At 39.6% G+C, this 21,151-nt stretch overlaps 1 long non-coding RNA gene across 1 annotated transcript; it reads right to left on the bottom strand.

The window, feature by feature from the left end:
• Nucleotides 1–17,101: 17,101 nt before the first annotated feature.
• Nucleotides 17,102–19,013, bottom strand: LOC113336141. Its single transcript, XR_003353630.1, has 4 exons — nucleotides 18,959–19,013; nucleotides 18,575–18,642; nucleotides 18,376–18,438; nucleotides 17,102–17,144 (listed from the first exon to the last, which is right to left on the bottom strand). It is a non-coding gene; the product is annotated as an uncharacterized LOC113336141 (long non-coding RNA).
• Between the last annotated feature and the right edge of the window lie 2,138 nt (nucleotides 19,014–21,151).

The raw sequence follows: 21,151 nt of genomic DNA, 5'->3' as shown, positions 1-21,151 counted from the left end.
GTAACATGAGTTTTTCTATTACACTTTCCATGTATGTAGTGATTTTCTCTGTAGTTTCTGGGTGTTTGCTTTTTTGTCAGAAATCTTAATCAGGGTAATAGTGATGCAGTGATGCTAACCTGTTAACAATTCACGAAATTAACATTTGGGATTTGCTATAGTTCTTTGAAATTGGAAAAAAGACAATTATACTCTGGAATACGCTGCAATTCTTTGTGCAGAAGAAAATATCTCCTTGCAGAGTTTGGACATTTTCCATTTTGCATGAGTAAACAGCAAATTAAACCAAGGACAAAAGGTCAAAAAGATAACATCAAACAGTAAAATTTCACCTATTTCTTGGTACATTCCATATCCGATTCAACTAGATACTTTTTCTCCAAATTCATCCTTTGCTTCACTCGGATACACTTCTGCTATCTTTAACACATTTCCAATTGTAAAGTTCAAGATCCTCTACAATATTGCACCGAGTTCATAAAACATCAAGATGGGTTTGACATCATTAGTAAAAAGTGTTGGGATCTTGAGAAAAAATTTCATCAACTTTCACAAAATGTGAGTACCTAGGACATTTTACAATGATCTCAAATCCACCTTGATCTTTCTACTCTTTTGCGTTCAAGTATTGCTGGGAGTATTCCGAGTATCTATATAGGAAGCATGGTGTATGATGCAAAATTCTTATACATATATACAGGGATGGAAAGTGAACGTGTTGAGTCTGAATAACCGCAATCATTTATGACATGTTCAACAATAACTGAACATTGTGACCCAACTGCCAACGTGTGAAGGGGAATAGACATGTTGGAACTTTGGAAGGGCATTGGTGGTGACCAAATAGATTGAAGAGTGGTGCTGCCAGAGCGTTTTAGATGTGCATGCACGATTGACATAGTAAAACCATTTGATTAAATTGAGTATGAAAGTCTAAAATCAGTTAGACTCGTACTCAAATTCAATAATTTTCTCAAAACTAGAGACAGCCAAGAGCAATGCCAAGGCTCATGACTTCATCTATTGAATCCAGTTTGCTGCAATTGATTGAGCTGAAGAATGCCCAACTTGAGGCGTAGAACCTTTGAACAGGTTCAGAAAATTTACCACATCACCGGTAAAAAGTTCTTTTTGCTGCTACTAGAGGAGAAGAGGGGGTCCCAGATCTCAGCCCAATTTCAGCTGCAGTAAATGTTGAATAGTGCAGAAATGAGGTGCCCGAATTTGGGGGGCAACAAATTCTCCAGTCTCTTATCTTCGATGGCTAGCTGCATAGAGAATGTCCTTGAATTTATCAGGCTCTTGGCTCGCATTTCATGATCATCTCCTAGGCAAACAATAAACGGAATGAAAATATATGCGACTTGGTACTGCTGTTCATTTCCAGTGAACATATTTTATAGAATCATGCAAGAAAAACTAAAATTTGGATATAAGAAAAGATTCTTGGAAAATTATTTGTCAATATTTTTATTAGTTACAGAACATCAAAAAAAAAAAAAAAAAAAACTATTCTATCTCGTATAATGCATTACTGGTGAGGTATGATCTTTACGTTTGTAATGCTGACACAATTGTCCCAAACATTATCTGCCCATGGATGAAGGTGAGTCAGAGCAGGAATATTTGGATCTTCAATGATCTCCATTGTTGTATCCCAGCAATATTTAGTCTTTTGTACAATTTCTTTGCAACATCCAAAATCCTTTACTGTTGGCAACCTCTTTGATACTAATAGCTGAGCCAAACTATCTCCACACATATCGGAAATCATGCATTGTTTAGGCAGTGTAGGTGCTTGTGCAGGGACATCATCTGACACCACTGGTGCTTGTGCGGCAAAATCTTTAAGATCAATACATGTGTTCCTTGCATCTTCTGCCCATGGATGAAGGTTAACAAAAGGAGGAACATTAGACTCTTCAAGAATATGCATTATCTTGTCCCAGTATTTGTAACTACCATTTGTAACTACTGGAAATCCAGTAGTACACCCGAATAGTACGTAACACAACAAATCTAAGACATCTTTCAAGTAAGCAAAATAGAAATGTTCCATTATATATTCCATTAAGATGATGATGATGATATTACAAGTAAAGAGACTCACAACAATCTTAATATGCTCTCTCTTAACGTGACCTCTCCACTTACAAAGAATCCAACCCCCTTTACAATGAATCAAGGTCTTTATTTATAGGCAAAATTAAGTAGTGGAGTACAACTCACTTTACTTCGCCGGAAGTCACACAATTCACGTGATTCTGCTTTATACTTCGCCCAAGCCATTTTCAATAAAGTTATTCCCTTCTTTTCGCTGATAAATTCGGTAACTTGTCGGTACAGCTGTCCCACTTCTTGCAACAATTCACCTTCGTCTGAAACTTCTTCGTCTTGTTGCTTCTTCGCTAACTGCTTCCTCGTTTGATCAACTTTATCTCGCCCGTTGATTAATCATACATATTTCGTAGATCTGTTAATCAGAATGAATTTATACTTCGCAGATCTAATATTCGTAAAAGTAACTCTGACACTTGATTTGACTTATCACTGACATTTACCATCGGGGTTGATAAAAGATCTTCTGCTTAAGATTTACTTCGCCTATTTCGTTCAACCTCGTTCGACCACGTGGCGAGTAGGATTTCTGTACCCACATCTATGTTATTCTCGCTTCTATGTTCCCCACGATTTTTGTAACTGCTCATAATCGGTTCCACTTCTTCCACTAACTCCAAGACTTGTCATAGTCGGTTACTACTCGGTTTCACTATAAATATCCCAATTCATCTTCTTCCCTATTGTTTTTTGCTCTTCATCTTTCCCTTGCTGCCGCTACTGTTGTTGCTACTTCTGCAATTCTTTCTCAGTTTTCTTTTTTCTTTTTTGTTTTCAAACTTCAAAACTTCTTAATCCTTTAAAGCGATGGATCCTAAGAAGATTCCTTCTCCAACAGCATCTAAAACCCTTGAAGATTTTCAAGCGGACTTTGAGAAAAAGGGTTTAACTTTAACTCCAGCAATCGATTCTTCGGTTTATCCTCCCATTACTGCAACCAAGTTCATGGAAATGAATTACAGGTGGATTCAGTCGGAAACTTGGTCATGTACCAGAATGATCATCACTTTAGGTCAGCTGAAGGCCGACCTTTCTTTTCCTTTGTACGATTCGTACAACCCTTTATTCTACGAGATATTGACCAGGCTCCAGCGAGGTGTTTTTCAATTGAGGGGAAACACAATTCGTATTGCGAATGAGTTTGTATCATGCTCGAAGGGTGGTCTCTCTCAGATTCCTTTAGTCGTTAAGGAGTTTGATCCCAAAGATTACAATATAGATTCCTTCATAGTGAACTACTGATAAAACCCTGACTTCGTGGAAATATCAGGAGTGGGGCGTCAAGCTTGCACGGAATCCCATGGATGATCCTTCCAAAGCCCTTATCCTAGATGTTGAACCATTTGGTCGTGCGAGGAATGATCGTCTTAGTTTCTCTAATGACGAAGATTGGGTGATGTTCCCCTTGATCGCGGAAGGTCCTTTAGTCTGGGGAATTGATGAGAATGGCAAAGCTCATACTGGTCCTCTTCCTGAGCACAATCATCTCACAGATTACGAGCCTGGGAGGTTCATAGGCCTGAGAGACCATCCGGGGTAAATTCTGTTCTTCTTCTAACCTTGTTTATTTCTTATTCGTGGCTTTTCTAATTCTGTTCCCTTCACTACAGTATGAACTTCCTCCTCCTGGTTTACTTAAGGACCGTAAGAAGAAGGATGCTACTGCTGAATCTACCGCCTCTGAACATGTATAGTTCAGCTGTTTTTCATTACTTCCTTCGTCGTTTTTATCATTTTCTAACTCTATACTTCGCAGGAGGATGAGCCTGTGGACCCTCAAGCTGCTGCAGGATCTACCATAGGTCAGAGGAAACGTGACCGCCTTTCAGTACCTTCTCCTGCTGCTAAGGTATTTCTCCTTCCTTATTACCTCGTGACTTCCATTTTGTGTCATTTTCTAGCTTCTCATGTTGTAGGATGGTACCTCCAATTCTCCTTCTGCTAAAGATCCTCTAAAGCGTCAACGTAAGGTCCTGGATTTGGCTGCGTTGACCAGTGTGAAGAGTTCTACCATCTCTTCGAGTCAGTATCCTCCTCCTCCTCCTAAGCATCAACCAGCTGATCCTCCACGCGAAGTTATTCCTCCTCAATCAACAGAAGGTGCGAAGTCATTATTTTCCATTCCTACTATCGTTGTGGATGATTAACCGGACAAGTCGTCCAAGGATAAGAAGGAGAAGAACAAAGAAATTAAGATGGTCTACGAAGTGGAAGATCCTGCCTATATCCCTGACATGGATTTTTTGAGGCAGATCTTCATAACGACTCGTGAAAATGCTTCTCTTAGATCACCCGCTACTGAGTCCCTGGATTCTTTTAGCTCTGACACCTTCTTGGCTGAGGATCAATCTTTCATAGTGAATGCTTCGTTGAAACTCTCTCTTCAAAAACATGCTGCTATAATGGGCTTGGTTAGTCTTAAAGCTTTTCTTTTGAACCATTTTTGAGGGACCATGATTTTTTTGAGGGGACCATGGTCTTATTAGGCCAACCTCCCTATACTTTTAAGGGGTGTTCTAAAGTTAAGTAAATACACATTTACCCTTTATTTTAAATTAAATTAAAACTAGCCTAATAATTATATAAATCTAATCATATATATCTAATCTAAATGAATCTTTTAACCAAAATCAAAAACAAAAACAAGGGGGAGTCGAAATTTTTTAGTTTTGAAAAAAAAATTATTCTCTTTTTCTCTCTTTCCTTGACGTTCCTCGTTCGATTGAAAAATGAGTATTAACCATCAAAATGAGTTGAAAATGGAAGTTGCAGAGAGAAATTCGATTAGGAATTATGTGAAAAACTTTGTCGAACTAACCGAACCTAATCGAAATGATGAACATGAAGAACAATTTGGCTATTTCGCAAAAAAAATTCCTAACCGAACCTTAGTTCGGTTAGGTCGCAAAAAAACATTTCCCAACCGAACCCTAATAGTTCGGTTAGTTGCAAAAACATTTCCCAACCGAACCCTAATAGTTCGGTTAGTTGCAAAAAACATTTCCCAACTGAACCTTAGTTCGGTTATTTCGCAAAATATTTTTCAACTGAACAACAGTTCGGTTAGTTGCAAAAAACATTTCCCAACCGAACTCATCAAAACCTCCATTAAAAGCGAATTCGGCTACCTGTGTATTTTGGATTTATTAACCGAACTACATTTGCAGAAAGTTCGGTTACATGTTCATCATATAATATAACCGAACTATGTTGACCTAGTTGAAATTTTTTGTTACGATTTTCATTTTGAAGATATTTTGGGCTATTTATAGCAACATTAACTAAGTTAAAAGCATACCTCAACACCAGAAAGATGTTTTTTCTCCATATCCACCGATCTCAAAAAAAAAAAAAAAAAATCTCCATCATCATCTTCTTCTTCTACTACTTTAATCACTCAATAATTCTACTTCTTTTAAAAAACAAAAATCATCTATTAATTTAACATTAATTAATGGTTAATTATACTAACCATTACACAAAAATAATCAAGAGGGTAATTTTGGTATTCAAATAAACATATGGATAAGAGGTGTCCTCAAATTACTTCAAATAACTTTCCCAAAATAAAATGATGGTCCCCTCCAAAAATAAGAGTGGTGCCCAAAAAACGGTTCTTTCTTTTATAGTATCTCGTGGACCTTTATTTAACTCTCTTTTTTATTTCGCAGGAGTTTAATCGCCACATGGCTTAACTCGTCGAGACCAGAATGTCTCGTGAACAGCTGGAGATTTCCGGTGCTCGTGTTCGTGAGTTTGAGAAGCATCTTGTTGATGAAAAAAATTATCATCCTTGCAGGAGAGTAAATCTGGTGAGATTCACAGTGAGTTCCCTTCCCTTGTGTGTTTAATTCTTTTCTTCTTTATTTTTATTGTATTCTTGTTTTACTTCTCGTCAAGCTCGATGTATGAAACGTCAACTGGATGCTTCTAAGGCGAAGGATTTGCTCGAAGACACCCGTTTGGAAAAATTAAATCTTACAACACAGATCAATAATTACGTGACTGAGAATGAGATTTTGAGTGAAAAGGTTGAAACTTTGTTTTTGCAATCAGACCGTTTGGCCACTGAATCTATGAACAACGAGGAGTTGAACTTTCATCTTCATAGGGAGAATGAAGGTTTGAGGGTTGAGCTGGAACGAGTTAGGAATCATCTGACTACTTCGCGGAATCTTCATTATTCGTGTTGGCTTAAGTTAAACGATTGGAAGAAGATAAATCCCGCATAATCAAAAGAAAAGATAAATCCGATGTGTTGGTAAAATACCCGACGACCACGTGTAAACATCCCAAGGGATGAATATATGATGAGATGATGAGGTTGGAGCACCGAATCATTCGTTGAGAGAAGGATTTGTCTCAGTCGAGGAAACTGCACAAACGCCACATGAATGACGCGTGTGTATAAAGGTCTAATCTGCTCAGACGGTCAAGTCTAAAAAGCAAGACCGCATTTAATGAAGGATAAGAACATGACTTGGGTAGTTGGGCATCGTGACAGAAAACTCGGATGATCTATACTACGACCCAGAGGCAATGGAGCACGAGGAACGATATAGAACGAGTCTGAGGGAGCCAGGACGATGGAAGATAGCTCACCCAACTCGGACGATCAAGCGACCACGAGTTTATTCTGTCTATAAATACCAGTACATGTACCAGGAGATGGACAACCTATGTAATCTTAGATGGTCTTTCTACAGAGAATTCCTGAGAGAGATTTAGATAGAGAGAAAGTGAGAAATCTAGAAGAGATCTGTAACACTTTCAAGGGTAAGACCTTATAATCAATAAGAAAAAATCTTCTTCTCCGTGGACGTAGGTCTTCATGGCCGAACCACGTTATATGCTTGTGTCAGTCTTTACATTTATTCTATTTACATCTTGTTCATGTTGAATCTTGTATGTTTAAGTAGTTTTTAGCCTTTAATCTTACTTGGGTGTAGTAGTCAGAAAATATGCAGTTACATTTTGCCGCTAGAAACAGGGAGGTATGAAGATCTAATCTACCTCCCTAACAACAGCTCTATATTGTTTTTTGTTTTCATAATCTCTGTAAGAGAAGTGTTTTCACACTACAAAGTATATTTCTGTTGAGATGAATGAGTAGAGCTCAGACTAAAAAAGGATCTTCACGATCTGAGAAGTCTAGAAGAACCTCAAGATCAACAGATCTACATTTTTTCACTAATTTTCTTTAAGATTTCTTGTTATTTTCGAGATTTTTTAAATCTTCCTCAGTAGCTCAGGAGAGTTGTAGATCGGAGTAAACATGGAGTTTTAAACGCTTCGGTGCTCAAACGATCTCCTCCATGAAAGGGATGGGAAGAGATGCTAGTCAGTAGGCTACATAAGGAAGCAATCACCTTATGAGAGTTGAAAAAGACGAAGTTTTCATGATGTTCATCATCAAACTCACCATAATCTTGGAATCTCCTTCTTAAAAATTTAAATTTAAGTCAAGGGGAGGAATTAATGAGTATATAATCAATCATCAAACTCAAAGTTTGTTTGAAACCATAAGTTAAAAGATGATGAGATATATTTCCTAGAATGGGAAAACGTACTCAATCGTCATAATTAGATTCTTTCCCTATAAAGGTGTGGCGTGATGAAGGAGATATTTCCTCGAAAAGAGGGGACTGGAAAAACACCTTTTCTCCATCATCAACACCTCATGCAAAGATGGATGTTTTGACATTTTCACATGTCTCCAAAATCTACTGCAAAGTCTTCCTGTACTAAGCAGTCCAGTCTGAACTATGACTTAGTAATTGCATGTGACCTGCAAATTTAGGGTCCCACTTTTCTAAAAGAAAAGACAAATTAAGTATTATTGCATATGTTGCAGGGAAGGTAATGGTGACGCGACGAACTACTCGTGCGAGCCAAGGAGTAAATGGTGGATCCCAAACAGAAGGACTCGACGATATGGATCCAGGCGAGACTCTGATCTCAGGCAAGGGACAACCCGATGACCAATATCGGGAAGGACTAACTGATAATTCTAGCTCCGAAGGCGAGGGAAACCCCTTCGAGAAGCGTGATGATATTCATCTTACTCATCCAGGAGGGTTGAGCCTCTTGCCGAGACAAGCAACAAACAGTGAGGCCAATAAGAATAGCCCTTCAGACCTCGCCGATGCTAATGCTGCTATCGCAGCCATCCTGAAAACCCAAAAGGCACAGGATAAGAGAATGATGAAATTAGAAAGGCGTAATAGAAGGCTGGAACGGAGAAACCGCAGGCTAAAACGCAAAGTAGCCAAGAAGGTACCACTCACCACCATTGACGAAATCCTAGAGGAGGAAAACCTTTTCGAGCATCTGCAAGAAGACGAACGAATTAACATCCCTGACACCTCAAACGAGGAAACAACGGATCGATTTACTAAGGAAAGTAGAGGTGTGCCCGACCACGAGGATAGCATATCCGAGGGGTCATCAGATGTTGATCCTAAACACAGACGAAACAAGAACCAAATCGACGAAGTAAATATTGACTACGAGACCGAGAATCTCGCAGCCACAAACCCGAAGCGAGGGGAGAACTCGAGGTCAACTCGCTCTAAGATTGTGTCATACGTTGAACAATCGGACGATAACTCAGGGCGATCAAGGCATCTCCCCCATGAACCATCTTTCTCGCCCGAGAGAGCTCTGGGAAGAAGAAAGAAGGCCGAAACCAGGCGAGATGAGGATGAACTCCAAGCCTGAGTCAACCGACTCGAGGAAATGTATAGAGAAGTTACAGGGAAGCAGGAGAATAAGAAGTTGGCAGTAGTCATGCAAGAAGCAGGACAATCTTCCTTATCCGAAAATCTATTAAGATTTCCATTTCCAAGGAAATGCTCCTTACAGGTGTTCACACCCCCGTTCACAGGAGCAGGAGATGCAATTGAGCACCTTAGGACTTATCGTATGACACTGGACCAATGATACCACTACGATGTGGTGTTGTGAAGTTTTTGCCGGCTAGTCTAAGAAATGAATCCCTATTATGGTATAACAATCTACCAAAAGGCTCAGTCAAGACGTTTTCTCACCTATCCGAGCTGTTTTTAGAAACATATATTCATAACAGTCGAATCCGACCAGAAGTTGATGCGCTGTTTCAAATATCTAGAGGAATGAACGAGTCGCTTCGTTCCTTGGTGACACGATGGAGAAAACTATGTGCTGAGATCGGAAAGGTCCCTAAAGACTATGCGATCTTAGGTTTCAAGAATAGTCTTAGAAAGACAGACCCTCTTTTTGTCCGCATGTATGAGGCCATGCCATAAAGCTTGGGAAAATTAAGAGAAATCCAAAGGACTGACTACATAGCCTTTGAGGAACTCCAGGATGGAACTTATAACAAGATGGCAAAAGGAACTAGTAGAGGAGAAAACGTGGTAGAACCACAGAACCCTCCAACGCCAGCCCAAGGAGCATGACGATCCAACAATGGGTCAACCCAATTCGACAAAGATCGGACTGGAGGATGGAAAGGAAGAGACCAGACCCAACATAATAAGGGAAAGTTCATTGATCCTGTCTATACAAAATTAAATACCCACATATCCGAGATCCTCAATAAGATCGACGGACAAAATAAAATCACTTACCCATGGAACAGAGGTCAGCAACCAGAATGAACTAAAAATAGGACTGACTTCTGTGAATTCCACCAATTTCACAGCCACACGACAGACTCGTGTAGGGACTTAAAGAAGGCGCTACAAGACATGATTAACGAGGGAAAGTTCCAAGAATACATTGCACAACCGACAGCCCCACCCACCACTGGGGAACCCATACATCGTGTGGAGATCCCCTGCGAGGCATAATACTTAGACTGCAATACCATCTCACACTCGGCGATAACCACCCCCGTGCGAGAAGGAAATATTACTGGAAGAATTCACAAACGAAACTTCAAAGACGATGAAGTTTTCAGTGTAACCAGAGAACCCCCAATCGAATAATGGATGAAACTGCCCATCAGCTTTTCAGCTTCGGAGGCACCAGAAGGAGGACAAAGCCATAACGACCCACTAGTGATCACGATGGCCATCGCACTCCCCGAGCACGAGGGCGAGGAAGCAAAGACTAAAGCACTACCCTGGTAAATGCCCAAAATCTTGATCGATGGTGGAAGTTCTGTTGAAATCTTAGTCTATGAAACGTTCAAACAAATGGGCCTCAAAGACGAGTGCCTCATACCCTCGACTTACAACATATTTGGCTTCAACGGGTCATCAACCCGTCCAAGAGGAGAGATAGCATTAGAAATCCGGGTGGGAAGAATCCTTAACCTAACCACTTTCTGTGTGGTAGATGTACTGTCACCCTACACAGCCATTTTCGGACGATCCTGGGTCCACGAAATCAAAGGAGTGGCCTCGACTTACCATCAAAGGCTGAGATTTTCTACGCCTGACGGAGTGGCAGAAATTATTGGAGACTCTGGCGAAGCAAAATATTGCTACAACATGGACGTCCAAAACGGTGAGAACAAAGTAAATTCTTCAAAAACACAGGCGAGGAGGACTAGAGGTATTGATAAATCGAGTGAAACCCATGACTACATTTCAATAAGCGATGCACCAACACGCTTTTCTGACGCCTCAGCCTCATGTAACAACATAACCTCGGGACCGGCCATACGACCCTTATAGCAATCACAGAACCTCCCCGATGAGGGAGAAATCGAACCTCATCCTCATAACAAGGTCCAAGGCACCCCTAAGAAAAGTCATGGAGAGTATCACACAGGAATCAACCTGGAATGGAGAATGTTGCCACCCAACCAACGAGCAACTTTTAAGGACCTAACTCAGCCAAGCTCACGACATATCATGCTACAGCCACCATCACCTGACAACAACAAGTCGTCAACAGGACCCATGGGAATCTTTTCCCAAAACTTGGATATTGATCGGATTATAGACGCTGCGTCTACATGCGCTTTACTATCCTTATTGGACAGTTACTCGGGTTATAACCCTTGCATTAGCAAGTTTAAAACGCAGAACCATCTTCAGTCTAAAACTTGCCTCAAACAAAGATGTCCACGTCAGTCAGACATAACATGCACAAGACGAGAGCACACCCTCTCCAAAGTCCTCGACGATACGTTAAGTCCTTGGCCACCCATCAAGAAGGCACAAATGTTGCCAAGCCCAATTAGGCTACTAATCAAGCTTACCTCACAAAGAAGGACGGAAGCAAAGCCCAAAATGCTGCTTCAAACTAATGAGAAGCATTAACACACTTATAGCTTATCTCTCACTAAGAACAATATACAGCCTATGAAGGTTGATATCTAGAAGTCAGGGCTTCGAGCCTCTACTTGTAAGCAGGTCATGCAACCTCCCTCAAAATGTACTAAGGGCTCACACCCTCTTTTGAAAATTAATAAAACTACTCCTTTTGTGTATTGCTTGTTTACATTATGTAGATTCTTATCATCGCATGTGTTTACTTTTCCTTTCTGATTTTTATATGCATGTAGGTTAGTTGCATCATACTTGCATTTCCAACAAACACACAAATACATTCAACTACTATGGCACGTTGATGGCCACACCTCCCATTATACACCAAAACAACGCGGGTAAAATCACCCAAAGTTACGTTACACGGGCAACAGACCTAAGGTAACGTCATCCCGATCATGATATCGGATGATATCCTGATATGACAGGAGACACCCAGATTTGACAACCCTATCTTATTCCACAGTAAGTGTTGATCAACCAAGGTATCGCCCTTGACAATATGCTTCAACAGCAAACTCAAGGAACAAGTGCTCCTACAATTGGCACTAAACAAAACATACAAAGCTAAACGAAAGTTGCTACAATCCTAGTATAACACCATAAGAGATAGCATGTCCAATTAAGGAATTGATCACTCCTTGGATATGTTATCCGAGGTTGGACCAACAATGTACAATCGAAACTCTTTCACAGCCAAATCATGATAAAAATATCATACGATTAAAACAAAAGCAGTTGCCAAACGGCACTGCCAAAAGCAATTAGTAACAATGTTAAAAGTGCCTCCCAATACGAGGACTTACCGCAAAATAACAACAAAGTCATGCCTCCCACAACTGAGGACTTTCCAATAAAGACGAAAATATTTCCACAAAGGTGTATATGAACCCACAGACTTATGTTCAACATGAGAAACTAGGAAAAAGAGGCTAAAATAAGCAGATATCGCTTGCACAAAGCGATGGGAAAGCTCAAGTTTGTTCACCATCAGGAGACCCTTGATCGTCGCCCCCTTCATCCTCGACGTCAGTAACATTGTGCACAGGCTCGGACTCGACAACTGGTGGAAGGACCACGATGTTCGCAGCAGCAGCGGCAGCGACTCGTTGACGCTCTCGAATGACAACAGATTTACAAGCTTTTGTTATCAGAACCTTATACTCCGCATGAAGGTTATTCAACTTCTCCTCCTTCTCCGCTTGAGCAGCAGCTAATTCTTCCTCATGACTGCTCACCAACTTATTAAGCTCCTGATCAAGTCCTCGCCTAGCCACCCTCTCTTCCTCCAATTGACGCTCTAACTCAGCCTTTTGCTTGCAAGCCTCTGCAAGAACAAAGCAAAAAGATTAACTCATGAGAAGTATCATGGCAAAACAATACACAAACTGATGCATAAGTGACCTTCGTTTTCAAACAAAACGGCGGCTAAATTATGTTCTAATAGAATCTTTTCGGCATCTAGAGCACTAAGTCGGGCTTCCACAGGAGTTACGGCCATATCACCATGAGGAAAAGATCACATATGCCTATCCCGCTCCTTCTTTAGGGAAACATAATCCCACTTAAGCCTTCTCAGTGCTTCCCTATCACCTTCATCTTGTGCTATGATGGGCATATGATCGCATTGCAAATTAATAAGCCCATCTTTCTGCGCTCGAAGCACCTTGATCTCATCTGAACGCTCCACAGCTATTCTCTTAGCATTTTCAAGCAAGTCCCGTAACTCCACAGTGCGTTGCCGATGTACCTCAACATCCTCACGCAACGTCGCATTCTCTTGATCTAAGGAGTCAATCTTACACTGACGCGCGCTGACATCTAGTCTAAGACCATTGCGCTCTCTAGCATGTCTATGACCAACATTATCTAACTGCTTCTCCAATCGTGACCATAACTACCAATACAGGGACTATTTCAGAAGTCTCATCCCTTTCAAGAAGGTGAAATATTAAGGATATAGAACAAATGAATACCTTCTAACTCCTTCTTATCCTGAAGAAAGGCCAATTCTTCATCCTTCGCCAATACCAATGCAGTACGAAGTAGTTGAACCTCTTGCTCAACAGATTTGGCCTTCCTCATAGCAACACGAGACTCGGCTAGCATAACAATCCTCAAGTTGTTTCTCTAAAATTACAACAATACCAGTCAAGACTGGGGCAAAAAAAAAACAACAAATCATATAATGATGCAACACTGAAATAAGTTAAACACCGCATACCGATAACACCAGATGTTGCTGTGCAGACCTATCCAAAGACGCCAGGACGCAAGCTTGCTCGTCCTCGCTCAGCTGAGCATACCTATCCGAGCATATGATCTTCATCGACTCGGATCCTCCACTAAACCATAACGTAGAAGAAGAAGCACCAGAAGGAAAACCACTAGCAAAGTTGCTTGGTACACTTGGGGTAACACCACCAACACTCGGAGTCACAATGAGACCATCACCTACCTCGCCACCAACACCTGCACCCTTGTCAGCGATATCCCTCGCTTGGGGCAGAGTTGTCTCCGATCCAAAGGAAACACCAGGATCGGTAGGATCAGCCAACATAGTCTGATCAAGGTCCTCGAAGAATGAATCGGTGACATCCAACATTTCATTCTCACCAAACAAAGCATCAACATCCACTTCCATGGAATGTTCAATAGAAGCAGCAGAAGCATTCGATGGCCCAGCACCATCAACTAATCTTCTCCTATGCCAAACAACACAAATACATTGGATGCTAAGGAAAAAAACAGGGGAAAGGTATATATATACGTCAAAAAATCAGGACAAGTGTTTTTTACCTTAGCATCCTCACTAGGTCGAGCTGACTGAGATAAACGCCTACGAGGGATAACCCACTTGAGCTCCCAGGGCCTATAGGCAGGCAGATGGGTGTGCATCTCAGGAATACAAGGAAGAACATTACCAATCTCATCCCAACCATAAATGTAAGGGCCTATAATTCGGATAGGAGCAACATGCCACTTGGGATCATGAGTCTTACGAATAGTACGCTGAGTAGCGACAAGAGGATCCAAATCGGACAGATACTGAGAATCTCGGGCGCTCTTCCGAGACCTAGAAATCCCAACTCCAAAGCCATCATAAGTATCGGATTGGTGACACCAGTAGTTCTTCACAAAAGTATCAGGGGTATATAAATCCTTCTGAGCGGGAGAAAATCGATTCAACTCGTGCTGACACTACACCATTTTAAGGTATTAACAACCTACCATAGATGTTGCTAAACAGGGTCGCAACAGGATTTCGATGTTGCTAAACACGGTGTCGCAATTTTTAGCAACGACATAAGCTTTGTTGCGAATCTCGTTCAGCAACGACAATTCGCAATGGCGCTTTCCGTTGCTAAATTTTTTATTAGCAACAACAACCTGATGTTGCTAATATGTTTCTAATTATAGGAATACCCTTACCCGGAACTAGATATTGTTGGTTCCGGTTCTAATTTATTGGTTCTGGTTCTAATTTAGCACAGAGCGTTGAGGTTGCAAATTTTTTGCAACCACAAAAAAAGGTCAAGTGTATGTTTATGGACCTAGTCAAAATTCATTACCCCACATTTCCCCCCTGCAATTTCCCAGTTCCCCATATTCAACATCCACACAGATATACAAACTACAATGGTGATACAAAACCGTATCGTGGAGAATCTTACTGAGAATCACCACTAGATAATATTATAGAAGAAAGGATTCTTCAATTGATACTCTGCTGTAAGTGAACTAAATGGAGAATGTAAAAGCAAATCCGAACAGATAGAGAAGTGTGAGAATGAGAGAAAAATAATACAGTCCTAAAATCAAAACAGAGAGCCTAGAATTTAAGTTTAAAGGCTAATGGGTATTGAAAATGTGTTTAGACTCACTCAAAGAACTAACGGGTCACTTAAGAAAAAGAAACTTTAATTTCTTTTTTAAAACTTGGTCGTACATACCTTAACTTTCTTTATAGAATGCTCTCTATTTTTTTTCTCCTAACACCTTACCACTCATGATTTTACTCGAGTACAAACATTACTACCAACTTCGAGTTTTCACTCAATTAAAACTTTACAAGTTATAACTAAACCCACTCAAGCCTATTTATAGCTTTAGTTAACCGACCTCTAGAAGGTCAAGAATTTTCTTTTATTATCTAGTATACGACTACTCTAGAATAATCTAGTGACCGTCTTTCAAACAATCTTTTACAACAAAATTCACTACACTCTAGAAAAATCGACCACCCTCTTACTTACTAGCTAAGCACTCTAGATGCTTATTCTACTACCGACATAGCTCGGTTGAATCCATATTACTCTAGATTACTCTTGATTAATCCATATCAAGTGTACTCTTCCTACACATTAAATGAAGAAGGCCGTGATAAAAAAAATTGTCTTGACATTTATACCTTTGTTTCTTTGAACGGAGAGAGCCAGTGTGATACTTTGGAGTGCAGGATTCCATCTTTTTATTCACCATTCAGCGTTCCTCAATGTACGCATCTTGATTTAGCAATCAAGAGTTAAGCTCCTGAACTTCATCCTTAAGTCCTTTCTCTTGCAAAAATGAAGGGGTAGAAATCAGTTGGTATGTTACAGGTCCAAGCTTAAATGGGTTGGAAAGCAAAGAAATGCCCTATTTCGAGCAAACAAGACGAAAATTAATTAAATCAACATCCGAAATTCAATTGACTAAACTAGTTACTACCACTCAAACTCAATTATGATACAAATTAAGGTTTCTGCAAGACCGAAGTAGTATTGCACTTACTGATAAGAAATGAAGGTCAAAGTACTCTCACTTGAAAGTCCAATAATTCCTGGCTTGCTTACAGAACCTCAACTTCTTGTAAGGAGCATTTCAACCACACGATTAATTTTTTTCCTGCGATTGTAAGCGACCCCAATCCTCAATAAAAGTCTCCTGCCAACAATAAGTTCCGGCAATAACTTTACTCCATAATTTCCAAACTCTAAGAATCACAATCACAATATCTTGCAGAGGTAGTTTCTTAAATACTATCCCAAGTGTAATTAAGATAGTTTGTAATACGAAGAGGGGAAAAAATAAAACTTGAACAATCCAAGATAATATCACCCTGAACATGCCAAATATTGTACCCTGTGTAACCATAAGTCAAAGAAAAACAAATAAGTCAAAGATGAAAGAAAAATATTACTTATATCCATCTCTTAGGATACTACATCAATTGGTATACTCAATAAACCAACTTCCAGGTTTCCAAATGAAGAATTAATTGAATGGAGTTGAAATATACCTAGCAATTCTAATAATCGCCTTATCAGATGTAGGAATCTCCATCTGTAGTCAACAACCTGAAATTCGCTAAACATATTTGTTCTGCTCCTTATTTCCCTTGCTTCATTGTCTATTATTTCTAGAACCTAATCAACAGAAAGTTCAAAGTTTAGGCATATCTATGTCAGAATCGAAGTAAAGAGGGTCATGTATGCGCCAAGCTTAATAAGGGCGTTTATGTTACATATGAAAGGGTACAGAAACAAATACTTTACCTCTGGTCTTGAATTAAGGACTCCGCTGGACATTGCAACATCCACACGCCATATACAACAACCGTATTTACTGCAGTTCAAGAGAAAAAACATACTTTCGCCAATTAGCATATAGAATGTTATATTTGAGCTCATCCTACCAAAAGTTCCATAAGCAAGAATAAGGAAATATCAGGTTTTCTTTACCACCTAATGCTTGCAACGTCTCTTGCAGAATCGCGTATATCTGATTTAAGATAGTACATTAAGTTTAGGAAGATAAAGGATATATGTAACAGCAAAAACCAAAGTTACTTGCCTGGCATGCTTGATAATCATCTATGTCACTGGTCTGTCCGGAGTACAATCGGTTCCAGTCAAGTATATCTCCTAGTTGAACCAATACCTACACGCATTATGCAGAACACATATCCTACTTGTAATCATTCAATAAATAAGAATCATATTTCTTGTCTCTCAGTAAATTAACCAAGCAACAAACAGACATAATACAAGCAAGGACCATTAGTTACTGTCTCTCCACTGGTACATGTAGTTTGTGCCATATCACCATGCAAATCTCCAACTACATTTAATCACACCAAAGCAATCAGTAACTAAAACCCAATTCTACACTAATTGCAAACCTCTGACGTCAAATAGGAAAATCAAACCTATCCCAATTTTTAAGTTTACACTAATTTCACAAGCTAAACACAAAAACTAAGCTTATTAAAGTAGTGGGTTTTGGTTGACAGATTTACCAGCAATGATTCAACTAATTTAAAAAATCCTAAGCAAATCCAAACAGATAGCCTAGATTTTTTTAATTCAGACCGTATATGTACTCAACATCAAATCAAAACCAGCAACATTTTTGATCAATGAAATGAATACAACTAAACAATAGATCTAAGTCATGAAGTTATCGTGATTTCTTTTCACTCAGAACTTTAAAGATACACGTTAGAATTCAAGTGTATAAACTCCGCCAGTTTCCATCCCACTTGAAGTCTAACCTGTAGCTATTAACTGAATCACGATAAACTGCTAACCAATTCTATTTTGACATATCCACTTCATCCATTTCTTGTTCTCATCAGATGATATATTACTCTCAAAATAAACTTTACAAGATCAAACAAAGTACTTTACAAGATCATACAAATTACTTAAAAAAATTCCTAAGGAACTCAGTTCATACAAACTATCAAAACTTCCTAAGTTGATTATTTAAAAAAACTAGTCCTAGTGGTTGGGTTGGCGTAGCCCTTAGGTTAACGACAGAAACATCCTCTCAGCGAAGAGAGAATGAGCAACAAGTAGATTTTCAAAATCACCACTAGGACTATTTATCAGGTTCAGTAAACATCCAAATCTCAGACATGCTATTATCATCCAAAATCAAAACAACTTCACAAAAACAATATTAAAGTACAATCAAAACAACTTCACTACTAGTTCATAGAAACATATACCTTCTTAGTTCTTCCAAATTCAACTCTGACCAGTTCTTCTATGTCCAAACTCTGATGAGCAAACTGTAATCATATAACAACAACAAACCATTAAATCAGTTCATATTCTGAAACCCTAAAATAGAAATTAAACCCAAAACTGAAAATTGATCAAAACCCCTAAAACAACTTAACATAAAACAATAAGTTAAACTTATACCTTCTATGTTCTTTAGTTCTTCAGAGTTCTTTCTTCAAAGTAGTCCAGCTCTTCAACCTTGACAAACCCTAAAATGAAAAATATAAAACCTTGTTAGATTCACAAATAAAACCATTTAAATCGAAAGAGAAGAAGAAATCAAAAAACTAAAATCGGAAACAACATATTCACGGATGAAACCTAAAATCGAGAAACTGATATTGAAAAACTAAAATCAAAATCTTTAAAATCGAAAAAAGATTCAGAGATGAACCCTAAAATCAGTAAACTAAAATGAAAAAAAAAGCAGATTCACAGATGAAACCTGAAATCAAATGCCCTAAAATAGTGAAACCCTAGAATCCATGAACTGAAATCGAAAAACTAATAATGATAAACACTTACCAGATCGAACACGAGCAACCAAACCTCTAAGATTAACACTTAAGATCGAGCTGCAACTGAATCTTCAAGGGGAAAAAATATCATGCGGGAGCAGAAAAGAAAAAATGAGAGTGAGGAAAAATGAAAATGGCTGAATGGCTGTGAACATTCTAAGTATAGGTAGATAAGGCTGAAGGGGTGGAAAAATAAATAAGAAGACTGACCAAACTTTGACTTGGGCGAAAAAAAAACGTCAAAGTGTTTCTGACCACACGCATGCTTCGCATGCATGAACACCTCGTCGTTTCTATTTGCAACCAAAACTCTGTTGTTGCTAAATTAGCAACAGGCATACGCCGTTGCGAAAATATAGCAATGGAAATTAGCAACGGAAATTTCGCAACGGCACTAGCGTTGTTGCTACTCTGGGTTGCCATATCCTTAAAATGGTGTAGTGTGAGTAACCTTGCCTTGACTTCGGAGAGTACACTCTCGGGAGATCCGATAGAAATTACCATTGGACTGATAAATGGCTCGTTGGGGATCAAGCTTACACAATACCTCGTACTGGAAGGGATTCAACGGACAGTACAAGGGAAGACGATGGCCGGCGTCAAGCTGACCCACTGAAACTATGATCTCGTTAGGACCACAGGGGTTCCTCTCGAAGAGATCCTTGGAAAGAACACCAAACTTTTCCTCAGGAGTGGAAAAAGAGATTTCAAACCTTTGGAGACGATGCCTGACCCTCTCCGATTCCAAAAACGCCTCATCAGACAGGCAGGAGAAATGTCAGAACTGGGAGTTCTCATCGGAGCTTTTCCAGGACTGATAAAAAAGCAAACAGAAGAAAAGAAGTGAGAACAGTGGTTAACATGGCAAAGAAAAACCAGATTAAAACAAACACACACCGCGCGAGAACAGCCGGAAACAATGGATGCAAAGCTTCACATTCGGAGCAAAAAATGGAAGTTACCAGTCAAAATGACTGTAATAACCACATAACCCAAAAAGGGAAGGGAGCAATGACAAGAATCATTGATACTAACAAAACCGAATGATTACAGACAAAAAGAGATCGATGATAATCATCGGAGAAAACAAAAGGAAAAATAAAGAGAAGGGACCATACCGTCTTGAAGAGCGAGATGAGGAGTTCCTCCCAGACATTATAAATCTCTTTATAGGAGACAAGAAGTTAAGAAGAAACAGTAAGAGACAAAGGAGAGAAAGAATGAAAAAGTTCTGAACTCTGAAAAGAGATATTAAAGGCGACATTCTCTCCTCCCAACAGGTTTTATAAGAAACCAAAGGACCACCAATCGACGCCTCAAGTCCAACGGGTAAAAGAGAATTAAAGATGCAGACGTGGCGTAAACTTGGGACGTGGAGGAAAAGTTGCAACGGTTACATAGTTTTCTTCCCATCATGCCCTCGGCAAGTTGCAAAGAAAAGGAGCAAAATGTGTGGGTAAAATACCCGACGTCCACGTATCAACATCCCAAGGGATGAATATATGATGATATGATGAGGTTGGAGCACCAAATCATTAGTTGAGAGAAGGATTTGTCTCAGTCGAGGCAACTACACAAACGCCACATGAATGACGCGTGTGTATAAAGGTCTAATCTGCTCAGACGGTCAAGTCTAAAAAGCAAGACCGCATTTAATGAAGGATAAGAACAGGACTTGGGTAGTTGGGTATCGTGACAGAAGACTCGGACGATCTATACTACGACCCAGAGGCGATGGAGCACGAGGTTCTCCACAAAAGGGAAGCACGATCCAAGGGAGAGCGAGACAACTCGGAGGGAGGACCAAGTATTCCATCGCGAGGGACGGCATAGAACGAGTCCGAGGGAGCGAGGACGGTGGAAGACAGCTCACCCAACTTGGACGATCAAGCGACCACGAGTTTATTCTGTCTATAAATACTAGTCCATGTACCAGGAGATGGACAATTTATGTAATCTTAGATGGTCTTTCTACAGAGAATTCCTGAGAGAAATTTAGATAGAGAGAAAGTGAGAAATCTAGAAGAGATTTGTAACACTTTCAAGGGTAAGACCTTATAATCAATAAGAAAACATCTTCTTCTCCGTGGACGTAGGTCTTCATGGTCGAACCACGTTATATGCTTGTGTCAATCTTTACATTTATGATATTTACATATTGTTCATGTTGAATCTTGTATGTTTAAGTAGTTTTTAGCCT

Source organism: Papaver somniferum, chromosome 1 (assembly GCF_003573695.1).
Source record: "Papaver somniferum cultivar HN1 chromosome 1, ASM357369v1, whole genome shotgun sequence".
In the NCBI taxonomy this organism is placed as follows: domain Eukaryota; kingdom Viridiplantae; phylum Streptophyta; class Magnoliopsida; order Ranunculales; family Papaveraceae; genus Papaver; species Papaver somniferum.
This window is presented reverse-complemented; position numbering and strand designations above follow the sequence as displayed.